At 42.1% G+C, this 14,281-nt stretch overlaps 2 long non-coding RNA genes across 3 annotated transcripts in view; one reads left to right on the forward strand and one right to left on the reverse strand.

Annotated features, from left to right (window-relative positions):
* LOC102547544 (uncharacterized) overlaps nucleotides 1-14,281 on the forward strand; it is a 47,003-nt gene that overhangs the window by 19,350 nt on the left and 13,372 nt on the right. For both annotated transcript variants that reach the window (NR_190684.1, NR_190685.1), the window contains 1 exon segment: nucleotides 13,287-13,350. This is a non-coding gene — a long non-coding RNA (uncharacterized LOC102547544).
* Nucleotides 968-12,770, reverse strand: LOC147999807 (uncharacterized). The gene is made up of 2 exons (XR_015642983.1): nucleotides 12,609-12,770; nucleotides 968-1,820 (listed from the first exon to the last, which is right to left on the reverse strand). It is a non-coding gene; the product is annotated as an uncharacterized LOC147999807 (long non-coding RNA).

A 14,281-nucleotide genomic window follows, 5' to 3' on the forward strand; every position in this document is an offset into this window, starting at 1 on the left:
CGAGATCTAGGGTGTTCTTCAGCTTTTTACGGTTTAATAATTCAAATTAAACAGTAGGAATATCATCATTCACCCACAAATATTTTTGAATGAAAATTTTGTTGATTTAAATCTTCGTACAAGGAAGAGAAACTCCAGGGAGGTTATTTAGATAACATAAAATTTAAAGCACAAAAAAATTTATGTGTGTCAAACAGTATGCTTTTCACTGATCTGACTTAGAGAAAGAGTTAAAAAAGAAAGTTCTTACCAATAACCAATAAGAAAAGCCTCTAACAAATAGGCACCATGTATGCTGGGCCAGACAATTAGCAAACTGTCTGAACGGGGCCCTCTCCTTGCCTTTTTATCCTCTAGTGATGTGTCTGGTTCAGCTCAGATCATATGACCCAAGTCTTCACGAATAGTTAAGAGGTTTTCTGTGTTTCTTTTAAAGAAGTTGAAAGAGAAAGCAAAGTTAATGCACAAAGATGATTAAATTTCATCTGAGGTTTTACATTTTCCCCTTAAGAGATGTGGAGAACATGCATTAGGCCATAAACTTGTGCCTGAATGCTGTCCAGTCTTAAAAGTGCCATGACCCTGTCTTCCAATTTCAAGAAGAGCAGTGGGGTAGGACACTGGTGGCCTACGTGTCACCAAGGAAGGTGACGGAATGAATACATATGCCTAGGCTTGTAGGTCTGCAAAGCAGAGAACACTTCTTTTGAGGTATTGGAAAAACAGAAATTTGAGAGACTCAGAGGGAATCATATAACCTATTCTAATCATTTGCATCTCTTTACAAAGGGAAAAATCTACAATACACACTTCAGGGGATTTTCCATATTAGTTGAAGAAAGTGTTAAAGACACTTAAGTGAATCCCATTGAAGGCATTGATTAGCATTAATAGCTTCTGACTATTGCAATGAAGTCTATGTGGCTATTTCTTCTCCTAAAATGTTCAACAAAAAGTACTGAGATCGTGAGGTAGAAACATAATTTATTTTAGAACAGTAGTTGCACATATTCTCCCTAACCAACCAAGGCTCACTGCACCAAAGCTCTTTCTCCCCTGGAGTCTGAGTGCTGACCAGAGTCTAAAAGCTGTCACAGGGTGAAAAATAAAAAGGGGTACATTTCAACTTGCCTGTTGCCAAAGGTTAGTCCAAGAGTCCCTATAAAATTAGCACATCAGCTAACCAAATCCTGGGGGTCTCTGTGGGAGGCTGGTGTTCTTGTAAGTGAATCACTGAATTACAGAAACTCCAGGTAACCTCCACAGCGAAGGCTGGCGGTGTTGCCCACAGATATTAGAATCTTTTATAAATCTTCAAATTAGCCAAAGAAACAGTTCTCAGAAATCCAACCTAAATTCCCGAGGAGGTATGAGTGAGATCCAGATCAAGTGGCCCAGAAAGGGCCTCCTCACATTCACTAGAGTGGAGAGTCACAGAAAGCATGGAATTGTGGACTAAATCATTATAAAGTGGACCTGGCCCTTTAAACTTTGACCTTTTCAAAGCAATATGTAGAAATATTTTAAAATCCAGGCTTGTTTTCTGTCTCATTTTTCCAAGAAGCTGAACACACACAAATGAGCTATTAGTTGAGGGCCAACATATTTATAAAACCTACCTAGATCCCAGGTTACAGAGTCCTATCTCCTCATTCTTACCCAGCTTCATCATGAAATAGAGGTGAAGGTCTCGCTGACCACATATTCTTTCTGCCACGTGGGAGACATGAGGTTAAACGTTGCTGTGCAGAAGAGATCAGTGAAGTAGAATACAACTCCAAGCTTACATCCACAAGGATAAGTGATTTCAGCTGAATGACCTGTGTGAGCATGAATAAATAATATCTAAGAATAGTCTTTTTTTTTCCAATGAGAGCATTTATAGGCATAATCTCTAGTTGCTTCTTAGGTTGATAAGAGACAATTAGCAAACATTACAGGGCTTCTTTCTATAGTTTTTTTTTTTTTTTTTTTTTTTTTTACTGGATTGTCTCCCTGTGACCATGGTTTGTGTCTCCTTGTTTTGGTAGTGAGAAGGAATATGTTGATGTTGGGGAAGGATTTTTCAAATGATGGTAAAGGTCACAGGGAGGCCTGCTTAAGTGTTTCTTTTGGTATTTGTCTTAAAAGGCTGTGACTAGGACTTCACACCTGTCTAATAATCATGCCTGGAACATTTTTGTGTTTGGCAACTGCTTTATAGGCCTTCATTAGTCTTCACAGTAGCCCTTGAGGGTGGGTCAAGTATCACCACCTACAGTTTACATATGAGAAAACTTAAGACACAAAAGGATTATGTGATTTGTACAGGGTTACCCAGCATGTGACTCTAGCTAATAAAAGATGACTGCAAACTCTTTCCAAATAAAAAGAGCTTACAAATATGAAGTAGCTTTGGTGGCAGCAGAATCTTAGGAAGAGTTCTGACTGGAACTGGGGCTGGCACTCCATAGCATGAAGTTTCCCAGCTGCAGGCAGGTTCTGAAATAGTCATTCTCAAACCAGAAATGTCCATTCATTTATTTTCATGAGCATATGAATACCCCACCCCTACTCAGCCTGTAGACTCATAAATGATGGGTGGGAGCTAGATTATCTGACCCTTGAAAAAGCTCTTGGTTGGGAGTTGGAGGGAGAGGTCTGATGCTCCGCCAGAATCAACAACCACTACTCTAGAATCCAATCACGAGCTAAGTACAATCACAAAACACCATGGTTCCATTTAGGGAAGGATGCCTGGGGTCTTCCAGGCCTCTGACCAACCAGATCATGATTATTTTCAGCATGAGAACCACATGCATGAAGTAACTTTGACACCCATACATTGTCCCAGGAAGTCATGTAGAGATTAAAGTTTATTTGAGAACCATCAGTCTTTGAGATTATAATTTACTGATCCACTCCAGTTATTATTTGGTTCATTTTAATGTTCACCCTAAGTACGTTGTGTTTCTTCTTCCCAATCCACATAGGGAGAACCAATAATACTTGCTCATACATCCTCCTGTCAAACATTTATCACATGCTTGCTATGTGGAGATTATAGAGTGAAAAATAATTATAGGTAAAACCAAATTAAAAAAAAAACAAAGACAAAATGTCTAGAATAGTAGGTCACATATACTTACTAAATGATAATAAAAGGTAAAAATAAAGTGTTAAGTAGACACTCTTCATAACTGCTTAAATGCCCATAATCTAGAAATGCATAAGTAAATACAATAAAGTAAGGCTGACATGTCTAGCATGTGTACGGTTTGATACCAAGCACAACTATCACCACCAAAAGCCACGATATGGTGGGATGGAATATGTATACACACTATAACAGAGATGGGCCTGGAAGACATTATGCTAAGTAAAAACTGCCACGCTGAGTGAAATAAAAGAGACAAAGGGTGCATGTTTTATCATTCCATTTACATGGAATGCCCAGAATACGCAAATGTATGGTGGTGCCAGGCTGGAAAAAGGAAGGAGGAATGTGGGCTGGCACCTAATGGACATGGGTTTCTTTGAGAGGTGGTGAAAAGTCTTCAAGTCTGTTGATTATACTACAAGCTACTCAAGTTTTAAATTTAAATGGAAGAATCATGTAGTTTTGGAATATGTTTCAATGAAGGAGGGAGAGACAGAGAGAGACAGAGACAAACCCTGAAGGAAGGGGTGATCACTATGGACTAGAAGGAAGTGTAGAAAATGTTGTGAAGGGAGTAGCATTTGAGCTGAGTCAACAGGTGACCTTGTAAGTCAGTCGTGCTCAAAGACACAAAAGTGTGTGTGTGGGGTGTTTTCATGCAAGGGCAACTTGCAGGAAATACAAATTACCTGGAATAGTGTTTAAGACACATGAATGGGATAGGTAGTGGGTCTGGATGGCACCCTGAACCCCAGAATTTTCTCTTCTTTCATTGGAGCTGGTTTGCAGGTGGGGTGAGAGAGCAGTGAGGAAGAAAAGTTATTGAAATGTGTGAGTGAGAGGTGAGATGTAGGCCGGAGATAAATGTAAGAAGATGGTTAAGTAGAATTATAAAACTCACTGACACTGGGGTTGAGGGAGAAGCAGGTGAGGGGACTGGAGTTATTTAGAATCATAGTATTCAAAATGTTTTGTTCAAATGACACCCAACAACTCTAGCTATTGAACACCTTGCTGACAAACGTTTGGTTGCAGAAACCCCAACATTTTTAAACTAAGGAATGTGCATTATGCATCAAGGGTGGACAGAGAAAGAAAATAGTATCCTACCATTCTGTGAGCCCTTTGAAAACAGACCTTCCCTTGTTGATGAACTGGTCTTTTACGGCCTGTCCTAAATGACTAAGTATTTACCACTTACTCAGATAGCTTCCCTAGAAACACTTCCTTTGGTGTGAGCAACTTGGATTTACTGCCCTGGCAACACCTCCCATCCACCACCCACACTGCAAGTTGGCCCAGTCCTTGTCAACAGGTGTTCGTGAACTTCATTTTGTTTTGTTTCTAATAAAGGTGCAGACTCTGAAAAGCATAGGCTAATGTATCACACATCTGAACTCTCAGTAGGTAAGATCTGAAATGGGGAAGTCTCAAGGACAAGGGAGACAAGCACTGCAGTTTCAGTCATGTAAGGCCCACCCGTGTTTTCCTCTAGGAGGAGAGGCAGCCAGCTCTGAGCTTCTAGTGACTGCTGGCATGCCTTCTGGGGAATCTATCTGGTGAGGTTCCCTCTGTAGGCTTTGGAAAGTGTTGCAGTGGCACAGCCTGCTCTTTGTAGAATTTGAGAACAGTGTCCCCAAAGACTCCTTACAAGGAATTTACCGAGCAGGCTGCACCATTTAGAACAGCACGCAGAGAGATGTGCCTACCTGAGCCCGTCATTTTCAAATGACAGTTGTTAGCAGAGCTAATGACAACAGTCTCAGGTGAGAATATAAGCAGTCACCTTTGAGAGCTGGCATCGCAGGTTCAGATAGGGGAGTCTCAAGGAAGCAACAGGCTTCTTCCTACCAACTACTGCTGTGGAAATGGCAGGGATAAGGACCAGAAGGGTCAGATAAAGGTTTAAATAACATGGCTCTTATATTATAACATGGCTATGTGGAATTAGTTAGTTAAAATGGCTGCCACTGGCTATGTGGGGAGTAATTAAATAAATAATAGGACTGTCCTGTAATTTGTTATATAACTAGTTTCGGCAAGAAGCCACTTTTGTATGATTTTCACACAAACGTCCTTGGTACCAAGGGCACACTGACCATCTTTTAAAATTTCTCAGCTCTTTGAGACACTCAGTCTTTCTCTCCTCCTAGTCCAGGGTCAGTTTCGTCAGGGGGAATAACCATGCTTCACCTTCCATTGCCTCTGAATAGTTCTGTGATTTGCTCATATGTAAAAGGTTTGACCTCTAGATTATGGTACACTGGGGACTGGTGGAACTTTACAGGGGTGGGGCCCAGTGGGAGGGAGGTAAGTCATTGGGGGTGTATACTCGGGAAGGATGGCTATGCACATCTTACTACCATCTAGTACTTTGCTGTGGCCCAAATGCAGCCGAGCTGACTAACAGTGTATTAAAACCTCCAAAATTATGAGCCAAGATCAGCCTTTGCTCTTTTAAGTGTATTATCTCTGTCGGGCTATTACAGCGGCAGGAAGCCGACCACCACACTCACAGTGCCTCTTCCCAGATTATCAGCCTTGGCTGATCTGGAATTTAAGAGGTCCTCCTGCCTCTGCATCCTGAGTGCTGGGTTTAAAAGCTTGGACCACCACAGGGCCAGAACACTTTTTTTTTTTTTTTTTGTGGTAACTTTGTTTCCACTGTGAGGTGAGGATGAAGCCTGAGGAATCAGACAGGCCAGGGCACTGTGTCGAAGGTTGACTGTGAATTGTTCTCACAGGCGTTGTGTTTGAACACTTGGTCCTGACATTGGTGCTATTCTGGGAGGTTGTATAAACTTCAGGGAGGTGGAGCCTAGCTAGTTCTTATGTGTTAGTCTACCCTCGCTTGTCCTCTGCTTCCTGGTCCACCAAAATGTAAGATGCCTACCACACATTCAAGCCCGATGTGGATGGAGCCACTCATTCATGACTTCCTCACCATTAACTACATCCTTCTGAGCTGCTCTCTTCAGCTATTTGGACACTGACGGAAAGAGTAATTAATACCTCTGTAATCATCCTGTCTCCAAGTTTTGTGTCTCTCATTAGGAGGATCTCTCTGTTCTGTGGGCCACCTGACTTGGCCACCAGAAAGCATCCATCCCCTGTCAATCCAGGATGTCAGAGGATACTCCCTGAACAGAATTCAAAAAGCCAGTGACAAGCCTATGCTGACCATGTCTACTGAGATCTACAACCATGTTCTTAGTTCTGATGAAAATCAGTGGGCTTCTAACTGAGCAAGGCATATTCTCTGATATGATAATGTTGTGTCTGTGATTAAAAAGAGGATCACATTGTGGGTTTGGTAAGGAAAAAAACAGACTTATTTCCAAGGTTTAAAGGTTTATCTTTTGCAGAGAGAAAAAGAAAAGATATCAATGAAAAATGATCATGCCTTGTGAACAGAAGGAACCAGTCCTGGTTTCAAAATAATGATGAAGATTTAGGATTGCAAATCCGTGGTTTAAAGATGACGATTTGATAATAGCATGCCAGTGGGACGATCAGACCCTTAACTGCTCCCTTATGGTGAGGCAATGTCTCTATTCAAATGAACATCTTGTATTGAGTGTTTAAAGCTCTCTTCTTTTCTCCTCCCCATTATTTAGGTTTTTTTCCCCCTCAATTGTTCAGCATAACTAAAGAGTCTTAAGCAGGGAATTGCACATAATTATAGGTTCTGCACCAGTGGCAAAGTGATGTTTCTTCTTAAGTATTCAAAATCATCAACTTTACTCTTCTTCCCTCCATTGGACAATTGAGTTTAAATGGCAAGAGTGTCCTCTTGCTACCTTTGAAAGCATCATTTGGCCTCACTCTGTGCAGATTACAAACATATCAAAAACTACAATATACTCTCCATGTAGAAACAGAAGATACCCCTATACACAAATGGGGTAAAAGAAGGAATATCTGAGCTCAGTTTTGTCTGCTAGTAAGGCAAGGAGCTTTAAGAGCTGAAAGTCCCTGAGTCCACTGGACAGGTCGTGGCCTCCAAGTTCCAGCAGAGAGGCTATCGTGTGCTGTCAGGTGAGAACTCTGCAGCACCAGCCATGGCCCTCTCCACCTCTTCTCTATTACTGCCTTTGAGAAATCTGACACTGTTAAACTCCTAACTTGAAGATGCTTCACAGAGCAGGATCCTTGCCAAATTCAGGGCTCTTGCTAGTTGCAAGGCAAGAGATGCCGTGTAGAATAAACGACTACAAGCCAGTAGTCACAATGGGAATAAATCCTCCAATTTGTAGTCTCCGAATGTCTTAATTTCTTGAACCTTTAGAGTGAGACTGGCTTTAAGAATAAATTTACAAAGTAATATTGGATGAGCTATAGTTAGACCTCAGCTCCTCTGGCAGTTCTTTCTCACCCCCACCCCAACTCTGTCTCTGTCAGCATCTATTTGCTCTTCATGGTATTAAACTCATGACAAAGAACACAGAGCAATACTTTACTTACTAGGCCAAGGAGTAAGCTGTTCTGTGTAAGGGTTTCCCAACCAACAGTTAGCTTAGTGCTTTATGTATTTGAACACTTTTGACTCCTTGTTTTCATTTATTCTCTCTGCATGTGCGCACATATGTGCCATGCCTATGGAAGTCAGAAGACAACGTGTGGGGGTTGGTTCTCTCCCTCTACCCTGTGGGTTCTAGGAATTAACTCAGGTGATCAGGCTTGGTGGCAAGTATGTTTACCCACCAAGCCATCTTGCCACCCATTAAGTCCCCCACCCCCATATTTATCTCATGTGTGGTGTGTGTGTGTGTGTGTGTGTGTGTGTGTGTGTGTGTGTGTGTGTGAACGAGAGGACTTTTGGGAGTTCTCTCCTAATATATGAGTCCCAGATACTGAATTCAGGCCACTGGGCTTGACAGCAAGTGCCTTTATCTACTGGCACTAACCTCATCTCACTGGTCTCTTTAGCATTTTTTTTTCTCAGAGCTGAGGACTGAACCCAGGGCCTTGCACTTGCTAGGCAAGCACTCTACCACTGAGCTAAATCCCCAACACCCCCTTTAGCATTTTTGAGGAAGTTTTAAAAAATAAAATTTTTTCTCTTGCCTCAGTGGCCAGTGTATGGTATGACTTTGTGGTGGCAATTCAGGATGGCTGGGACCTTTTGAATAACACAGTCATGCACTGCTGTCAGAGTTCTGGAGGGATTTACAACATGTTGGTGGATATAAGTAGCTTAACTTGGTCATAGATTCAACTTGCCTTTAGCTTAGTATCATCTGTACATCCTGCGGTTAGAAAATCATTCAAGAGTCTCTGTTATCAGTCTACCCTGTTCTAAGGACAGAAAGTGTTCCATCACTAAGACCTCATACAAAGCATTTCAATATAAAAAGGGTTCCTGACTCTCATGAGGTACCCCGGCTGGACTTGTTTCTATTCTATTGACAGGCATTGTGTTTCAGTGTTGCTATTCCCCAGCTGTTGTATGCCTCTAATATCTCTCCTCTTCCTGAAGGTTTATGTTTCAGGTTTCCCAATTCAGAATGTAAGCTATAGTAGTTATATTCTTTCAACCAGAGGGATGTTAAAATGCAAAGTATCAGTGCCTAAACCAGAATGACCAAAGGCCAGTCTTTGTGGGCTCTGCTTCCAAGGTCAATGTCTTTCTGTATTCATAAACAGAATATCTGTGGCATGTACATAGGGTCATAGTGTAAAGTATCCTGGTTTCCATGGTAAATAAGCACAATGTGTGTGACAGAGGGCTAATATCCAAAATTTATAAAGAACTCAAGAAATTAAATACCGACAACCCAAATAATCCAATTTAAAAATGGGGCAGAGAGCTAAAAAGAATTCTCAACAAGGAATCTCGAATAGCTGAGACGAATTTAAAGACATGTTCAAAGCCCTGAGTCATCAGGGAAATGCAAATCAAAACAACTCTGAGATTCTATCTTACACCCATCAGAATGGCTAATACCAAACATTCAAGTGATAGCACATGCTGGGGAGGATGTGGAGCGAGGGGAGCACTTCTTCATTGCTGCTGGGAGTGCAAACTTCTACAACCACTTTGGAAATCAATTTGGCAGTTTCTCAGAAAACTGGGATTAAGAGTTCTACCTCAACACCCAGCTATGCCACTCCTGGGCATATATCCAAAAGATGTTCCACATCCTACAAAGACACTTGCTCAACTAAGTTCACAGCAGCGTTACTTGTAATAGCCAGAAACTGGAAACAACCTAAATGTCCCTCATCTGAAGAAGGGATAAAGAAAATGTATTCCATCTACATAATGGACTACTATTCAGCTATGAAAAACAAAGATACCATGAATTTTGCAAGCAAATAGATGGATCTTGAGAATATCAAACTATGTGAAGTAACAAAGTCCCAAAAGGACATATACAGTATACATTCACTTATAAGTGGATATTAGCCATAAAATACAGTATACCCATGCTACAGACCCAAGGAGGCAGGATAGGAAGGAGGGCACAAGCAAGGATGATTGAGCCACACTTGGAAGGAGGAATGGAATGGTTGTGGAAGGCAGATGGAGGGAACTGGGTGGGAGAGGGGATCAGGAGGGAAGTTGGGGGTTTGTGGTGGAGTATAGAGAGGGGCAGAGGGGGGCTAGATGGCTATGAGAATGAATGGAAATCTGCAACCAGTGGGGAGTTGGGAGGTCTCCAGGAAGAGACAGAGACCTAGGATAGGGGAGGTTCCCAAGAATTAATGGGGTGTCCTTAGCTGTGAGTCACAGCATTGGGGATATGGAACCTGGGGAGGCTACCTCCTATGGCCAGGCAGGAACCTCAGTGGAGAGACAGAGGCACCAACCCACCCACAAAACTTGTGAGCCAAAGCTTACCCTGTCTATAAGAAATGTAGGGACTAGGGATGGAGCAGAGACTGAGGAATAGCCAATCAACAAGCAGCCCAACTTGAGATCCATCCCATGGGGAAGCACCAATCCCTGACACTATTAAAAAAATACTGTTATACTTGCAGACTGGAGTCTAGCATGGCTGTCCTCTGAGAGGCCCCACCCACTAACTGATTCAGACAGAAGCATACACCCACAGCAAAACAGTAGACGGAGCTTGGGAACTCTAATGGAAGAAAAAGAGAAAGGATTGAAGCCTCTAAGGAGATAGGAACTCTACAGGAAGACCAACAGAATCAACTAACTAATCACCCTTGGAGCTGAACCACCAACCAAAGAACATACATGGGCTTAGGCCTCCCTACAAATATGTAACAGATGTGCAACTTGGTTTGCACGTGGGTCCTGACCAGCTGGAGTGGGGGCCATCCCAAAAGCTGCTGCCTGTATGTGGGATACGTTCTTCTAGCGGGGCTTCTTGTCTGGCCTCAGTGGGAGATGAAGTGCCTAGTGTTGCAGACACTTGAAGTGCCAGGATGTGGGGAGGGAGAAGATAACCAGGGCACCCCACCCACTCAGAGAAGGGAAGGGGTTGGGAGATGGGGGAAGAACTGTGGGGGGGGGAAGTGATCAGGATATAAAATGAATAAGGAAAAGAAATGGGTACTTTCTCAATCACTGACTCATTTTACTGTAATTCCTTCCAGTCTACTTCTGTTCTTCCAATGTTGACAACTGCATCTACTTCCTATTGCTATGGTAACAATTGAGAACAATTTTGGTGGTTGAAAAGAACACAAATGTATTAGTAATTTTTCTATTCCTCTGATTAAATACTATGACCATAAGCAACCTACAGAAGTTTCTTTTGGGTTAAGGTCCCAGAGGGAGTGCCCATTATTGTGAGGAAAACATGACCAGTAGAGTAGGCCAGTAGAGTAGGAAGCTGAGAGACCACACCTCAAACACAGAGGAAGCAGGAAAAGTAGAAGTACAAAGCGGAGCAAGGCTGTAACCCCTCAACCGGCCCAGTGACGGACTTCCTCCCAGGCCACACCTAAAGGCTGTTACCTCCCAAACATCGCCCCTAACACATGAGCCTGAGGACAACATTTTTCATTCAAACCACGTCAGGAATCTTGAAGACAAAAATAACTGGCAGTGGACTTGAGGTGTCAGCAGCTCTGTTCACTCTGAAGGTTCTAGATCAGTGGTTCTCAATCTTTAATACAGTCCATGTGGTGACCCACAACCATAAAACTGTTTTGTTCCTACTTCCATAATGTTTTTGCTACAGTTATGAATCATAAACATGCTTTCTGATGGTCTTAGGCAACCCCTTGAAGGGGTGGTGATACACAGGCTGAGAACCATGCTCTAGGGAGCTGTTGTTGACCTTTTGCTTTTTCTAGTGTCTGAAAACCACTAAGATTTCTAAGTTTGTGACTTCTTTCTTGTATCAGGCTAACTGACCTCTTGCTTCCATTGCCACATGCCTCCTTTCTTTTCTGCAGTCAAACCTCCTGTCTCCCTCTTAGACAGACATGAGATTAGATGTGGATAATAGAATTTCTCCATGTTGAGATGCACCACACTTTCAAGTTTTATAAGCAACATCCCTAAGTCTGGGAACAAGGACCCAAGTATCTTGGGGAATATTCAGTTTATGGCAGAGCCAATTCCCTTGTTTTAACTCTGAAGTCTCTTCAGTCCCTGTCCTAATTCTCTTGACATTTCAAACTATGGGTACTGTAGAAAGCTCCTCTTCTAAGGAGACAGTTGGATTCTCATTGATGTAGTGCTTTTCCTTCTTGAATGCAAGCCCCTGGGAGAAGGATCTCTGGCTATCAGGTTTGGTGTGCTAGCCCCAGTGCTTGGAACAGTGCTGGTGTTATCAAATCACAGCTATCACATAACAGAAAGTGGATATGCTCCTATCTTTCCCATTCTGTCATCTCTCATCCCAACCCTGGCACTTCCTCTATTTCTGTGTGCAAAGATGGGTATACTCCAGGTACATGCTCCTAATATGCCAAGTGGATGAAATTCTTACCATACTCCGTGGCTCTTAAGTCGCACCCCAAACCTAGACCCATAGTTTGGACTTTAGATTTTAATCTATTCCTGAAAGTCCCATACTATGGCAGATTAACCGTGTTTCATGTTCTCTAGCACAAACACAACCAAAGCCTAACTTTCTTACCCACCCTCCGTCTCAGGGAATAAGTACCTAGCTTTATTCAACAACCAAAGCAAAGACACTGACCATCCACTGAGCCCTCCCAAACCTCTATCACTGCCTTCCTAAAAATCCAATCAGCCATGAATTCTGTCAACCTGCCTTAAATTCTTGAAAAGTTTTCTGCTGAATATTCTGGTTCAAGTCTTCTCTATTTCTCTAAAGTGGGATATAAACGAACTTACCACACTGACTCTCTTGACTTTGATGAACATATCAAAATGACACACTTAAATGTTTTTGCACGAATACCAGTTACTGGTCACTATTTCCTGCCCTGCTTCCATTTTCTGATGCATGAACAGGGACTATGATCGTGGTCTGCATGCTACATGATCTTGGTTACCACACCAACTGGGCCAGGGACTTACCTCTGTCCCAAATGTGGCTTCTCTCAGTTTTAGTTAACCACCTTACAAACCAGGTGGCTGGTTGTAAAATATGAAGAAAATTTCTCAAAGTTGAGAAGATGAGCGGAGTTGGCCATAAGCTGCTCAGAGCTTTGTAATGTTGAAAGGACATCTCAGAGGAGCCTGGAGAGAATGAAAGAAAAGGACGCCTGGGCACTGTGCCAGGGCAGTAACCGTTTCCCATGGCTCATAACAGCATGCTGAATTGTGATTTCTGTTGTAGATGCCCATGAAGTTGTTACATTATTAAACCCAAACCAACCCCATACCCTCCTTTTAGTGAATCTAGTTTTCTCAAATGTGTCCAAGCTGTGTTTCCTTAAGTCCTTAGCACCTTACAGGGAGGGACTGCATGACTGAGAGCAGCAGCAGAAGGACCCTCCTGATCCTTCTTAAAGGATTAGTTAAAGGGAAAGAAAAAGGGAAGCTGCATCACTTGGAGGGTAGATGTTGAGCCTATGCTGTAATCTTTACATAAGTGCACACTGGTCCACAGACAGTATGTCAGACAAGTACCTGTTGCTACAAATATCACAGGAAAATGCCTGTAGGGACATGCTGATACTTGTCAACAGCGCATAATCAAATTGTTATTTAGATACCTCAGTTCAAGGCATCTACCTTTCTTTCTCTTACCAGCTACTGGGACCAGAGGAATATCAGGAATCTTTAACACATAAACCATCTCTGTCTCAAGTGGAAGGTAAACTTGTTGAAATTTATAAGCAAAAAAAAAAAATAAAAACATTAGGCTTATGTAATCCATGCTCAGGATATCAGCTATAATGAGATTGTATATACTATTATATATAATGTACATGTAGTTAAAACACATATAATTAACTTTATACTGAAGGTACCATACACCAGCTTTCTTTCATGCTTGGCCCCCATTTGGTCAGATACACAAATACACACACACACACACACACACACACACACACACACACACATACATACTTCTCTGGACAAACAGTATTGTAACTTCCTTTATGACAGCAAATATGCTTGCTGATCCATCTCTTAAATGACTACCAAGAACATAATTAGACTACTATGTTCTTACTCAGTACTTACATCCAGCTTTCTGATCTCACAGCCCTCTTTTGCTAGCTGGTGACTCCACACTCTTAACTTTGGTGGGAACTAAGTGGGAGCCCACCTTTCTTACCTTGTTTTTTTCAAACCCACTCAGTATCTTCTCCTCAGTCTCCCACATTCCTTGATATGACCTAGCAGTTTATGGACTTAGCATTATTATTTTTTTATTGTTTTAGCCAATACCTTAGTTTGATGTAGGCTTTGATTTTTTTTAAATCCTACTTTAATAAGGGAACTTAAATGCTTTAAACTTCCTTTTAGTCCATCACCCACCGGAGGTACTGAAAAGGAAAGATTAATAGGGCAATGGAGGATGTGGACTTGTTTAGAAATAGTTCTTTGGAGAGAATCCAATGTGTATTGTCTGGATATCAGCAGTTCACACAATTCAGTAGTGCCAGCTTGACCCGCTTGCAAACACCATCCATGAATCGGCAGCAGCAGTTAGAGCCAGAAGAAACCACGAGGCTCTGCCAATCAGCCATAGTTGGTGGAAGTGACAAGAAGCAGACAGAAAACCACCTACAGAAGTT

Source organism: Rattus norvegicus, chromosome 18 (assembly GCF_021556685.1).
Source record: "Rattus norvegicus strain SHRSP/BbbUtx chromosome 18, alternate assembly SHRSP_T2T, whole genome shotgun sequence".
Lineage (NCBI taxonomy): Eukaryota > Metazoa > Chordata > Mammalia > Rodentia > Muridae > Rattus > Rattus norvegicus.